Source organism: Bactrocera oleae, chromosome 6, assembly GCF_042242935.1.
Source record: "Bactrocera oleae isolate idBacOlea1 chromosome 6, idBacOlea1, whole genome shotgun sequence".
Taxonomy (NCBI): Eukaryota; Metazoa; Arthropoda; class Insecta; order Diptera; family Tephritidae; genus Bactrocera; species Bactrocera oleae.
The window spans coordinates 71442712-71458659 of NC_091540.1; the positions used below are offsets into that span (position 1 = coordinate 71442712).

The following is a 15948-nucleotide window of genomic DNA, read 5'->3' on the forward strand; positions in this document are numbered from 1 at the left end:
TGGAAAACTCGTTCGACATCCGCTGTAATGACAGCAATAACAACAATAACGGCAATAGTATTGCAATCAACAGTCAAAAGCAGCAACAAAGAAGAAAGTTGCAACACCACTTCTAGCCACGCGAATACTGAACGTACATATATACATGTGCACACACACGCATCCCTAGATGCATTCATATACAAATGTGAATTGTCTAAACGACTGCAATTGTCACTGGTACATTGACGAGCCACTGTGGCCGCATTGAATTCGCCGCCTGTAAAATATCGATGGAAAAAATACAATTTCTTGTTTGGCTGACAACTTGCCTTGGCTATTGTCTAGTGGTGGCTACGGTCTAGGCCGCTTCAAGACACGACTCTGGAAATCATTCATAGCAGCGCGTTGTCGCACAAACATACATACATACACACAGAAAAGGTGTAGTACTCGTATAAGCGCTGATTACACGAGTAAACGCTCGTGCAGCACGTAGTGGGCGGCGTTCAGCGAGATTTGAATGCACAAATCGCTTACTACGAACATGTGCATATCCGTTCGGGTGTATGTGTGGGGTACGTGGTTTTTCTCCAAACTTTTCCGACTTGTAATTCCACTTACGCTCCGCTCATAATACCGCAACTTTTTACAAATTACACACAAGTGCATCTTATGCATGCGCACCCAAATGGGCGCATATATGTATGTGTGCCATGTAAGCGATATGCATTTGTAGTGTGTGTGAATTTGTGAATGTGTGTGCTTGCATTTACCGCCTCGCTGTGTCTTATATGTCAACGTCGTTGGCGTCTTACGTACTAAATACTCCTATAACTGAAAATACATACAAACACACACGTGCACATGCGAGTTCATACGAAAATATGTAGGTGCATGCCACTGCACGCTCCACACTACTCCACAACTTCAAGTCTGCTCAATACGACTCGATTTCAATCGCTGTGCATCGTGCCCGCTGACTTGTGCCGCGACAGCTTTACCGACTACCGATGCCGTCGCAGTTGCCGTTGCCGTCGGCGTATAGTTACCATTGTCGCGCTGCCACTCGAGACTGTTTGATTTAAATTTAAATGAATGGACGGCATAAATAAATTTTCGCCGCAGCGCACCATAAATGTTGCTATTGGATATTTGTATGCATTTGACTATGTGTGTGCATGTAGACACATTAGTACAAACACGTGTCGATAGATGCGAACGACCATATTTTCGTATGTGATTGCTGCTGTTGCGGGCCTCGCTCCACCGCCGACCACCGAATCTTCCACACGCTCGAGTGTACGCGAGTGAGCGCCCACAAGTTGGCATATTTTCAATTTCCGTTTCCAACATACAAGCGAACGCACATACATATGTATGTATATGTAGATAAAACGTTTATGGTCATGCGTTCAAATATTGTGGCAAATGTGTACACATGTATGTATATATGTATGTATTTAAATGTGTGCAAATAAACGTAAAACAAACGCGCGCACGAAATAGAATTACTGCTTGGCGGCGTGACGTGGGCAGCGAGGTTTGGGGCTGCACTGAACGGTGTTGCCAGGTGTGTCAGCGGGGAAAGCTTCCTAGACAATTGCCACTAAGTATGTGCTCCTTCGTGTTCTTTTGAGTTCGAACATTTACTTTTATTTGAGGAAAGCGTTTATCGTGCTTCTCTCGTTAATCATCAGAATTGACACAATATATGTATGTGTGTGTATTTTACTTCCATGTCTATTATAATATTACATAACTACTTAAATAATATTTGAATAAATTTTTCATATACATTTACATATTTCAAAATTTTAGTGATAATGCGCTCACATTTCGGTATGTGCGTACGATTCACCTCTCGCACGATCCCGATTGGTTGGCGTTTATATGTAGATATGTCTACGCATATGTCTTACCGGAAATGGAAGCTACCCTAAATATACAATAAACACTTTTTTTACTTTTTCTTAAACGCATATGGTAACTGTGGTCGTCGTTGGGCATATGTAGCGCGCAATGGCCCCTTGTTGCTCACATTCGCTCCACACTAGTGCTTAGAACCGTTTGGGGCCATTATGGCAATCTGTATTTATTAACTCATTCGGTTGGTATAGGGGTAATCACACATATCCGGTGTGTTATAGTCATTGAAAACGTCACTGCAACATATATCTACAGACCTAACCTCGTGTGTATGTTGGTGTGTGTACTTCTAATTTTTTATCGTTGGGTTAATTATTGCTTGTGGGGGCTTTGTTATTAGAAACTCAAATCTCTTTTCATGTACATTCTTTATTTTCAGCAATTGTTTTACAAAAAGCACCAAAGGTTTTGCGTTAGCCAGTTTCGAACCTTACTCATGCACATAGGAAGTCAGCTAAATTCGGTTTAAGACTTGTAATAGGCGCTAACTTTAATTCTGGTGCTACAAACAATGAGTGCGCTTAGTGTTCGGAGCTGTTTTGAACTAAATAAGACGAATTTCAGTAAAATATATATTTTTTATTTGGTCATGAACAATTAGTTAATATTCTTTTCATTTTTATGCTTTTCCATTTGTAACCTTACGATCACTCTTTGAAAGCTTATTTACTACCAACCAAGAAATAGGGTGTGTCAATCCCAATTTTATGATCACTACAAGTCCAAGAGTCGATTTGCTGAATAATACTTTTATCAAGCTTCATTCACTCAATTTCAAAATGGTTTCTTAGAAATTCGATGATAGCTGTTTAAACATTTACCAGTAAAATCAAAAATTCGTAAGGTAATTTTAACTCAGAACCCTAAACACAGTAGTTAAAAAAACAATATTCACTTAAAGCGCTTGAGTGTTCGCGTTTCGAGCCTAACTGGAGATTCAAGGTAGTAGATGTCGACTGGGCAAGGTTTTGTTGTCCCATGCAAATAATGCATAAATAATTTATTTTCGACGAATACGTGCAAATTTTAGATTTGATCTTGTCTCCTGGGTTAGCTTATGAAATACTTTGAAAAAAGATCACAACATTTCACAGCATTGTAAGTCTTTGCAAAATGCTCCAGCAACGTTCGCAATGCATAAATTACTGACCAAAATTACTCACCGAGGTAGAGAGCAACTATTTTAATATAATACCCTCCAAGTTTGAAATTTATTATTCAAGATTTTATCAAAAATATTGAAATGCAGCATTCGAGTATCAATCAAATAACGTATCTGATCTACGAATGTTTATTTTTCGTTCACAGTTGCTCGAAGTCTTTTTTAGATACTGTTGTTTGTGACACACTGAATTTTGAAGATAACCTGTTCTAGAGAAGCGCTTTGAAATTTGCTGAAAAAGTGTAAAATGTGTGAATGAACTTCCTTAAATAGCAGTAAAGTAAAAGCAATAACAAATAAAAAAAAATAAAAGTAAACCAATTAGAATTATGCAAAACTCTGATTAAAATCCTCGACCGGTCTATGTTTAGCAGTTAGCAAACAGTGTTGCTTGTAGCTGAGTGTATTTGTTAGTAACAAATATTAAAGTATTGTAGGTAGGTAGAAATAAATTAAATTGAACTCGATTGCTTTTGTAGCCGTTAGTGCTGAATTCGCTGCAAAAAATAAAGGCAATAAAAATAATTATAAATGAAATGAAGGAAAACACGCCTAAAGTTGAATGAATGAATGAATAATATCCGATGCACAGCATGAGGGCCCACTCTCGCCAACACATCGGCAAACACGAACGCGTAGAGAGCATGCAATTCGCCGTGCCTGAATTCGCCGCACCAACCAACACATGCCCAAGCCAGCGCGAGAACACTCTTCCATGTAGAAATGTATATTCATGTCAGTAGCATTACCTTTCGATTTATACGTAGTCAAGTCCACATAAGAGTGTGTGTGTTTGCGCAAGAGTGTATGCCAGTCTCATTTCACATGTTTGGTGTGCTCTCTCCGCTTTATACTCACTCAAATTGAGTGCAGCGCGTGTGTTGGCGTTTCGGTTGGGCTGCTTGCGGACACATTAGTTGCTTGAGATATTTTCGGCGGAGTGGATGGTTTGGTTAACGTCGTTCCGAGCGTGTGTGTGTGTGGATATGGAGATACTTACGCGACACTAACAAATAAGTGAAGTCAAAAGCAATAATATACAATATACACGTTCATTTGTTTTGTGTTAAACGAAATTAATTTTCGTTGTAAATAACGGTTTTTGGTGAAACGATACACTCTAGTGCTCGTGTGTTATTGTTATGGTTTTCCCGTTTCCCTGAAGAATTCATCTTGTGTAAAATTTGGAGAGTCAAAGTGAAGTAAAAAATTAACAGGGACAAAAACAAATGCAACGCGAAGACTGTCAGTTATTAATTACATATTCAAAAGTATTTATAAACACGCGACGAAAGCTTCATGACCCTAAAAGAAATCAAACACCAGGAAAAGTGAACTAAAATTCTACCTCGACGTTCTGAAAGCGGCAAAGCGGGTTGTAAGGCGCAACAGTGTGTTAGAGGTGCCTAAATGATCCATTTTTCTTTAAAAATATAAAATTCCTTCTACAATATTTGTACCCACATACATATAACTCCCTCACTTCTAGTCAAATAACTATGTATATGACTGTGTTACCTTCTATATCCCCACCTACATATATTCACAACTAGTTGTTAATGAAACATCTTCCCCCACAAAAAAAAAAACTCATCAGCTCACTCTCCGACGCTTCAGTGTCGTCCGCTCACTTGCTTTCCTTCATCACCGCCCACCGAAACGTTCCTTTGTTTTCGCCATCGCCATCGCCATGGCACAAGTGCAAATTCATTCATTTCATTGACAAATGAAAGCAACACAAACAACAACACTCACGTAAAAAAGCTAAATTATATTCAGCAACATTTGAAGCAAATATGCGGTGTACATGATTGGAACAAAAACAATGCAAAAACAAAAAAATTCAAAGCAATAAAACGATTAAATAAGAAAGATTGGATTAAAAATAATAAAAAATTAATGAGACAACAAAATGTATAATAATAACGCAACGATCGTGAAAGCGTACAAAAATAGCTGAGAAAAAAATCAAAGTTGCGAAAGCAAAAACACTACAAAGGCATGCGAGAAAGTTAACATATGTATATACTACATACATATGTACATACACATTTATATAGTTGTATTTATATAGGAATTAGTTAATGACACACACACATACATAAATGTGTACATACTATTTATCTACATAATAATCTATGTAATAATGAAAAATAATTGAAAATTGCGCGGGAGCAATGAAAATGGTTTTACTGACGAGGGTGCCATATAGTGGTAATGAAAAACGGAAATAGTCGATCTAGAGGCTGCAGCAAAGCGCACATAAGTTGGCGACAACAGTTTTACATGTACTTGCCCACTTGCGCCACAAACCCCACATTTACAGCCAATAGGGGACAATGGCAGTAAAGCTAGGCGACTAGGACCGCTAGAGTTACCCATCAACGACCCCCAATACTAGCACATGTGAATTTATGCTTAAATAGTCGGAGCATTTTTACAACAATAGTCGTCATTAATTTGCACGTCCGCCATGTGCCCTGTTTGAGTGTGGACCACGCTTGGTTAACAAGTCACCACAGCTGTCACTGCGTAGCGATCCGGTTCGCGATCCCTCAGCGCACAGATTACGATGCGCCGCGCTGATCAACATGGAGATGGCGGTTCAGTCAGCCTCAACTCGACTTAACTAAATAAGCTAGAGTGCATGCGGTCACATAAGTCTACATATTTATGTGCCCACATATGTAGAAACTATATTCGTATACAAAATATTCAGAGTTGTGCGATTTGAGCGAGTTAGCGATTCACTGTTGATCCTCTGCTGAATAGTCAACTGATCGTGTAGATCGTAAAAGCAAACATGAAATTATACACGTCCAAATCTATATATGTATGCATGTATGCATATATTCGAGTGCGTGTGTATGTTCATAGCGAAATTGAAAGCGCAAAAATTGCCCATTCAGTTCATTCAGCATTTCAACTGTCGCGAATACAGCGAGCGGGATAGCGGATGAGGACGATCAACACGATTAACAACACGATCATCAGTTTGCAAACCCAACTACGCGCTCATATACACACACACGCATGTGCATAACGTATATACGAGTGTGTGTGTGCGTGTAGTCAGCATGCGGCATACACATGCTCACATTAAGATCACTCAAGCACATACACACGCAGTCATAAAAATCCAAATACATAATCACTTTTCAACATATGCATACATACAAACCAAACATACAGACGTACGAACTTACATAAATTCATGGATAGATAGAAACGATGGTGTGCTGGTCCAACTATCGACCCGATATGTCGACTTTTATTGCTGTCAGTTGGTAAGTTCGACTACATATACGCCCCATACACATACAACATACATATATATGTATGTATGTACCGCTGTTTAGACGCTCATCCGGCCCCATTCGTTCGCCTAATTACATACATGTGCAACATGCCTACGTATGCATGTACCATATACAACACACATGTATACTCGAATCCGAGCACCAGCCGACCGACCGACTTACCAACCGACCGACCGTATAATGGCTGGTCGGTTGATCATTCGGTTCTTGCCGCCACAGCAAAAATTTGAGAATGAAAAATTCGTTCAACTAACAAAAACGAAATAATAAAAATGAAAAGCAAAAAAGATACTCGAAAAATGTAGGCAGAAATATGTAGAACTAAGGAAGAGGCAAAAACAAGAGGTATTGAAACAGCAGTGGAAAAATGAATCGAAGCAAAACTTCTCAGACATTTGCATTTATTTATGGTATGATTGTATGTATGTACATATGTATAGAAAGAGGCGAATTGGATACGTACTTCCAGCGAATTGGTCATGGTTGTTTACATATAACAACGCATTCATATCTACATCCTATGGATTTCAATGTAAACAGGTATGGCATACAGGGGTACCTCGCCTGGCCCGATCAACACTACACGAAGTACTTTCATTTCATTTCATAAAATGGTAAAGTTTTTGTTGGTGGCTATCGGCGTGATCGTTCGATGGCACCGGCATTCATTAAATTTCATTCATTTTGAAATGAATTCGCCGCAAGTGGGCGAATGCCAACATACCGACATAAGCAGTCACTAATGAAAAAGACCGGTAGTAGCCACAGAGCGACAAACACAATTGGATTTAACACTCAACGAGTCAGAAACTGTAAAACGCCGAACACATAGACGACGACAAGCGACAGGCGACATCTGTCAAATGTTGAAATACACACTTCTTATGGGCACAGTTATTTAGACAGCAGCATGACTTCACGGCAGCAGGCCTGTAGTTGTCGCTGTCGCTAAATTAAAACCATCTCTAATTTTGTCGACGACAATGGGTAGCTGTAGTGTTGCCACTAATATGTAAAATATAAATTATTCAAAGCTGTAACAAATCTAATGTTATTTTAATGAGGCATAAAATCGCAGTGATATATATAATGATATATATATATATATATGATTGCACGAAAATTTCACTTTGAACAAAATACTTAAATTGTATTCAAGTGAATAGTTTCAGTACGCCAACAACGAAGTTGTGTACATTCGCCAAGAAAATTTCGTTGTCGTGCAGTCGTCTTTGTGTTCAAAGCATAAGTGAGAAGTCGCTCACTCATAAGCACTATATATGCTCAATTGAGGCTAAGTAATTTACTCAAGATCCGCAGGCTGAGTCAGATTTGCTTGAACTAAAAGTCTTGCCAATTGGCTAAATAAACTCGAAGAGAAGCGGTTTTTGAGTTCTTCCACTCAAACTACTCAATTAACTCAAACCAATACTCTCCGCGCTCATTATCGCTCTTCGCCCACTGTGTCAGTGTATACGCGGTTAGTGTGTGGTGTTCGTTCGTGTCGGCATTGCTTTGTTGGTATAGGTGATGGATAGATGGCATGTGGGCATTAGCAGCGAGAAGGCAAAAATTTTGTCGGTTGGCGGCTCGTCGCGCACATTAGCGTAGTTCATTTCGCTTAAAAAAGTTTGTGAGTTAAAAACTCGTCAAACGTAGCGCTCGTCGTGCGATCAGACTATAAGCGTGTGGAACGGATCAAACGGTGCGGATATTTTCAATACCAATTTTTTTCTATACATTTTTCGAGTTCGTATCGAACGTTAAGGCATTGTGCATTGAAAACAAAATCGAATTAGATTTTCGAAAAAAATACAAATTAACAAGTTTCGTTATGAAAATATTGAAAATATTCAAACGGACTGTGTGATGTGTTGATGAAGGTGCAGTGCAAATATATGAAAATCACGAAATCTGAAAGCGGTTAATAAGTAACAATAAAGTGCGTTCTTAAATATTACAAAAAATAAAATTTTTATAATCTATATGTATTTGCGTAAGTTGTTGTAAGAGGTATGCTTTTGTCCGTTATTCAGGACCGAAAGTAAGAAATTAATAAATAAAACAACACTCGTTTGTAAAGTGGGCGCTTTAAAAAATTTAAATTTCCTGAAAAATATACGCTCGAATTCGTTGGGCAGTTGGTTGGAAAGCAAGTGAGAGTTTTAATATTCTGGAATACCAAATATGCTCTTGATTCACCAATAATCATGTAAAAAAATTTCGTCGAGGTTTCTAATCATGCTTTTGAATGTATATTTTTAGATACTTCCTCAGCTGGCAAAAGCCAAAGTTAAAGTAATAATCCAAGTTGCATGGCAGCAAAGTGTATGAAAAGTGAAAACAAAACACATGAATTCACGCAAAAGAGAAACATAAAGAATTTAAAAAATTGCCAGTTTAAACGAAATTTTCATAATATTACCTATACATGCATACATACGTATATGCATCCGAAAAACGTACGTCGCGAGTTTTTCTGTGAAATTGAAAATATAAATAAAATTAAGCACGTACATATTTCAAAAATCTGTTATCAGCAAAAAGTTTTTGCACAGCAAATTATTTATGAAAACAGTGTCAAAGCATTATTGACACCAGAAAGCAAAAAAAAAATACGGATGTGCTTGAAAAAATATTAAGTTCATGCATAAATCCATCGTTTTCCAATTTTACTGTTTGATATAATTTTCATTCGCCGTTGCGGGGAAAAAGTGCAAAATATTTTTCTAGAAAATTCCCAACGATTCGAAAAAGTTCATAAAATAGAGATTGTGTAGAAATATTTTCCGTCAGAGGTTCAGCAAGGATTTTAGTGATTGTTTCATATACCAACATTAACTACTATAAAAACTTGTGAATGTGCTTTGTATAACAACGCCTGGATTGCTTTTAACATTTGATGTAAGTTTGCAATTGAAAATTCGTAAATGAAAAATAATATTATCCGAGTAAGAAGCCAAAAATTTAAGAATTCTTCGGCATAACTTCCGCGTCGCTCCAATCGTGATAGATAGTGTATGTAGTATGTTACAATCAAAACTAATTTTTGTTTACAACTAAAATCATTTCTTTTTGACGCAAACGCAGGTTTTCTAATTTTTTTTTTAGAAGGGACACAGGAAATCATTTGTTTTCACGAACCTTTGTATATGTACGGCTAGTCCAAACAAAAATTAAAATTCCATATCATTAGTCTATTATTATTAGCGTTTTATGATCGGGAAACCTTTAATAGTCACTATTGAAAAGCATTACTTGTGTAAAACAAAATTTTATATATACAAGTAGATTTTTGTATTTGAAACTAAATTTCATACAAATTTTGTGTTTTTAGCTTTTCATGCGTTTAAATAAAAGACCTTACAAGTTGAAAATGTTCAATAGGATTGCGAATCGAAATTTTTCATTTAATTCTAACCGCCTTTACACTCAAACATAGTTTCACTCCAAATCTTAAATATTTACTCGAGTAAAATCAAAAAATTGTATGCCAGGCATTTGTAACGCCCGTCTCACATCCGGTGTTGCCATGCGCAGCTAACTAATAATGTATTGCCTATATGCACTGATGTTTGTTTGTATGAAACAAGCCCATGCATACTTGTTTGTGCGCCGATCACCACAATCGTTTGTGCTCCTCTCCACAAAGCACACACGACACGATCCACTAATCTTTTGACCTCGACTGCGGCCGCGTCGCGCCTCCTCTCACATCTCACAACATCTCTCAACACTTCAACGCTCCAAAGTGCATATGAAGGGAGTATGTATGTCAGTTGGTTTGTTTGTGGTCGCTGATTATGTGTGTGTTTCATTACTGCCACGATCACATTGGACCGTCGCCCGTTGCTGATCGAGTTAACGATGGCGAGCAGGCGTAGAAGCTGGGGGGCGGAAGTGGTCGTTTATAAAAATTCATTCATTCATTCGTAAAAACACAGGCATACACGATAATACACACACGAACGTATGTATATATAGACATATATATATATTTAAGCATGTATAATATATCAAAATACAATATATACGTATGTATGTAGTTATGTGTGGACGGGTGTAGGCATGATAAATATTTCCACATTCATTCATTTTATGCGCGTACATACTTGTACATACATACGTTTATTGGCTGTTAACTCTTATCGCAATCTTATTGATTTGTCCCGAACGTTTTGTCGTTCGCTTGGCGATATTGAATAAATATTTCACGTATTTTTGAACGAAATTTGAAATAACGTGGAAATGCAATAAGTTGATGAGATTTGTTTGATTTTTATAATCGCTTTCAAATCATGTTTGCGTTTTTTATATTCGATTAACAGTTAATTCAGAAATCTTCCTCAAATTATTTAAATTTTTTTTTGGGAAACTTAGTGTTCGTAAACTTAATGTAATATGTTGAAAACCTGAACTTGTTTACATGCGATCGCCTCCCAAAATTTTAATTTGTCACAAGGCTTTATAATTCTTCAATTTGCCCAAACCCAAATGCAAATGGTGATCATGCTCTATCAGAAACAACATGCAAAAGATGGTTTGAACGGTTCAGAGATAATTATTTTGTTGTGAGAAATGAAGAACGTGAAAACCACCAAAAAAGTTTGAAGACGCCGAACTGCAAGCAATATTGGATGAAGATGATACTTTGAGTCAAAAGTAAATGGCAGCCATGTTACACAACAAACAATTTCAGACCGTTTGAAATCTATGGGAAATTGAATGAAACACAAATGGAAAACTGAAAAAACACTTGTGAAATTTTGCTTCAAAGACACCAAAAAAAATCAATTTTGCATAGAATTGTCACTAGGGGTGAAAAATGGATTTGTTTTAAGAATCCTAAACGGAGAAAATCAAGGGTTAATCCGGGACAACCATCAACATCGACTGCAAAAACAAATCGATTCAGTAAGAAGGCAATGCTCTGTGTTTAGTGGGATCAGAAGGGTGTGGTATATTATGTATGAGCTTTTAAAACCTGGTGAAACTGATAATACTAATCGCTACAGACAACAAATGATCAATTTTAGCCATGCATTAATCGAAAAACGGCAAGAATGGGCCACAAGATACAGCACAGTAATTTTGTTACACGACAATGCAAAATCGGCACACAAAGCAAAATCGGTTCAGGATACAATCAAAGTAATTGTTTGAATACATTTTTTTATTTTCTCAATTAAAATTAGTAATTCATTTGCACAAAATATCGTTTTAACCGGTACACCCGGTATATATTATATATTAAAAATAAAAGTCTCTTTTCCTCGGGAAATAACATACTCAAGCCTGGAAAACAGTAACAAAAACACACTCCTGTAATCACTGATAAATACCCCACAGTTTCAGCTGAACATCGTCTTCTGTGTTAAAGCAGAAAGTGTAAAATATTCTAAGTGTATTTGAATTTAGTTGCTTTTAAGGAATAAATAAGGAAGGATTAAAAAGGAAACATAATAAATCAATTCAAACATTTTTCAGTAACAATAGACAAAACATTGAAAAATCTCAGTGAAATTTGTTAAGGAATTTTCAAAAATGCCATCAGCAGAACTTTGCCTATGCATAATTGTATACAAACCCGCAAATTCGTGCTTTTCATACAGAAATTTCACTGAAATCTTAAGATCATTCCTCGTTCATTGACGTCTTTTCAACGAAAGGAACGAGAAATTGTTAATAAAAACAAGAAAGAAGTAAACAAAAATTATTTTCAACTGTGACAACAAAAAAAGTACTGCACAACAACAATAACAACAACTAGTGCACACACATTCAGTAATAAAAACGAAAATACCAACAATAATAACAATAATAACAAGCAGCAATAAACCTGTGCCGGCTGGGAGGCTAACTGTGGCCGCTGCAGCTCTCGCCGTGCCAGCGCGTCATACAAATTAACAACAAAAACAACAACAATACCAACCACAATATGTAACATATTACTCACTTGCGTAAATGCACACGCGTATATCGGTGCGCGCATAAATAGCTGAGGAGCATCCATAGCACAGCATAGCACAACATTGTCGCTGCTTTTTCCTCCTTGAAACCACCGTAAGCGAGTCAAAATTGTTTTTGTAAAATTTTCGCAAAAATAGCACGCACACACGCACGCACAGCTGCCGACGAATGCGCGATGAGGGAAAATTATTGAAACGTTGCAGTGGCAACATATTCGTCGGCGCAACGCCGTCGCAGCAAGCGTCGCAATGCAAAGTTAAAAATAACCAAAAATTTTCAGTATCCGCTGGGGCCGACAGAATTGCGCCGGCTGGGGGTGGGGGCGCGCATAAAGTTGCAAGCCGCCAGCCAACAGGCAAGCTAATAAGCGGCGCGCATAGCAAGGCGGGATGTTGTGGCGTAATTTTCTTCTTATTGTCGTTGTTGTTGCTGTTGTTGCTGTTGCCATCGTTGTGCGCTTAATGTTGTCGATGATGCTACTACAGCAGCTCAGTTGTTATTACTGTTGCGATTTCTTGGCTGATCGCCGACTATGATGACGATCGTCACATTGCAGTGTTTTGTGCTTTGTGTTGTGGCTGTTCTTGTTATTGCTATTGCCATGGGTGTGCAGGCACATGACTGCGTCAGCATTTGTCGTACACTTATTTTTGCAAAAATGAGATTTTATGCCCCAGCGTATTGACGATGTTGCTGGTATTGTTGTTGTTGTTTTTGTTGTTGGGCTTTCGTATTCTACGAGTGGAACATAAATAGCTTGATCTATTTTTAGGCGCTGCAACGCTGCGCTGACGCGTTGGAGGAGGCGTGGTCTGTTTTTCTAAGTTGGCAAAGTGGGCAAGCATGAAAACTAAATTCGGAAAGTGAAGAAAGGCGCTGGCATAAAAAACTCCCTTAGGCCTTAGTAGGCAGTTAGTTGTTGCTTTTGTTTTTTGTTTCAATAAAACATTTCTTGTTTTGATAATGTTACTCGAAGGATAGACATAAACAGCGAAAACGGCATTTAGAATAAGAAGAACTGTCTATCTGTCTGCCACTTGATGCTAGCGACGCAGAGCTGCTTTCGATCTGCGGCGATTTGTGTTGCTGCTATTGTCGCAATTGCTCGAAATTTTTGCACAGTATTTTTGTGTATTTCTTCTTGTTGTTTTCTTTTTTCATCACACATTTTATCTTTTTTCTTCGTTTTTTTTGATTTTTTGATTTTTTTTTTTATATTGCGACAGTCTGCCACCGTCTGATGATAATAAACGATTGCGGCGATTCAACGTTTCAACTTCATTCAGTAAATCAGCGTTTCTCGCACTTTTTTGCGGCAAGCAGACGTTTGCGGTTGTTGGCATTGTTGTACGTGTAGATGTTGCCAACGCATTTTATTTGGCCAACTGTTTCGCTTTCGGTGGGTGCTTTAAATGGCTTATGGTTGGTTAAGCGCACGCTGGTCCCTTTTTTGTTTGAATTTTTGCATTTTTTGTTTTTGTTCACGATTTCTTCTCTCTTTGACGTCATACCGTTATGCTGGCCAATAAAATTTTTCTTCCTATAAATATCCACCGTAACGATAAGCTCGTGAAATTTTATATTTCATTGATTGTATAAGGTTGATAGATTAAGAACAATTGAAATGTGGGGCTCAAAATAATAACGGAAAACACTCCACTTTTTGTGTTGCCGATTATTATGCCGGTTTCAGTTGTTTTGAATAACGGAAATAACTGTGTAAGAGACTTTTTATTAACAAAGCATATCTATGTATATATATCAACTGCTATCAACTGCTTGGCACACATGAAGCCGGATTGATAAGATCGTTAAAATATTTACGATTTTCGGTCCAAACTCAACACATTTGCAGAAAGCAATCTAACGTGTTATCACAATTCAGTAATAACAAAATGAAAAAGATAACACATACATATTTACAATTCTATTTCCGAATATTGTATACTAACGGCAGCATTATATCTGTTCATCATTATATCATGGAGTTCCAAACAGAGCAATTGCGTCTACTCAAGAAACTCGTCACTAAACCATACTTAATAAAGTATGAGGTACTTGATGTTGAGTAATAAAAATAGTGGTTGAAATTTTTATTTTATTTGCCTCATTTTGGACGCGCTAGCACACAAGGATCATGATGATCGGAGCAAAACGGAATATAGGTCTTAGGGTGTGTATATATTCCAAATATATAACTTCCAAATATTCACAAAGCACTTTGAAACTTTTTACTATAGCGCTACGATGTAGGCTATGATGAACTACAAGAACAATTTACACATACATACACACACACACACATATGTACAGCCGTTAAGCGGAGCAATTGCAGCAAAAAGCATTAAGTAATAAAAACTTTGCGTAGGCAGAATTTATTGCACAATGCAAATAAAGTGGACAAATAGTTTGCAAGCACAAGCAATAAGAGCAACAACAAGACAGCTGCAGTGAGTAAATGCGATGTAGATAAGTATGTGGGTACATATGTACATATGTTCTTAGATGCATGACCTTAAAGTTATTATCGCACGAAATGCATCCATGCACACATACATACATATATGCATTTAAATGTATATAGACATGCTCAAACATTCGCATGTAGTAAGTGCTTTTGTCATAGAGGAGAAATTCAAAGAAATGCACTTACTTGCACTGACAGTTTTACATATAAAAACTCCTATGTACTATATATATATTATATATATATACATAATTATAAGTCCACGAATATCTACGCTGTGTGGACACAGTGAATACGTTGACGCAACAAACCGCACCACAAATGTGGCAGTGTGTGTTTGTGCCACACATTTTAATTTGACGTGGCAAAGCCAAGATAAAATTATCAAAATTTCATGATTATTTTGGGGTTCTCTTCGCTGTCTGCCCTCATGCAATGCCTGACCGTCATTCACTTGCTTCATGCGCACTTTTCCGTATTTCGCTTTCTTGTTTTTTTTTTGTATTTTTCTGCGCACAAATCAGCTGTTCGGATGCTTGCAAGCGTTTGTTCGCATTGGTTGGTTATAAAGATTTTATGCTCTTTTCAAAAAATAATGATAAATATTTGAGAACTCAGTGGAAGAGATCTCAGAAGAGAGGCATTTACAATTTATAGAAAATTGTTTTGGAATATTCTACAATTTCTGATAACTAGAAACCTTTAAGTAATTAACTATGACCGCTATATCTAAGGAAGCTTTCAACAGAGTTAACACATGTGTGCTGATTGGTGAGCTTGTCTACACAAATTTACATACATGCTTTTTTTTCCAATACACTAATATAAAGGCTATACAATCTTCAGCCAAATGCCGACGGCTTTGTTATACGACGACCTAAGTTATTTATCTGTAGTTCTTCCGAAATTTCGTCTATCTTGTTATTTATTTTGGTATTTGTCCTCTTTGCCGCTATAAATTATGATGGAAAGAATTGAAGCCAACTTTATTAAGTCTCAAAGTCTCAATAGATATAGCCTCAAGTGTTACAAAACCAAACGATAGTGCACATATACACATTTTCCAGCAAATACACATACCCTTATGGAGTTCGAGTTGTTGGTATTATTTGTGTACGGTT

At 37.3% G+C, this 15948-nt stretch overlaps 1 protein-coding gene across 5 annotated transcripts in view; it reads left to right on the top strand.

The window, feature by feature from the left end:
- The first annotated feature begins 4004 nt into the window (after positions 1 to 4004).
- Positions 4005 to 15948, top strand: part of sty (sprouty signaling antagonist) — a 30252-nt gene continuing 18308 nt past the window's right edge. Inside the window, exons 1-2 of one of the 5 annotated variants that reach the window (XM_036364400.2) lie at positions 4005 to 4472; positions 8656 to 9294. The gene's annotated coding sequence lies outside the window, so the exon portion shown is untranslated. The other 4 variants (XM_070110875.1, XM_070110876.1, XM_036364401.2 and 1 more) reach the window with 4 other exon arrangements.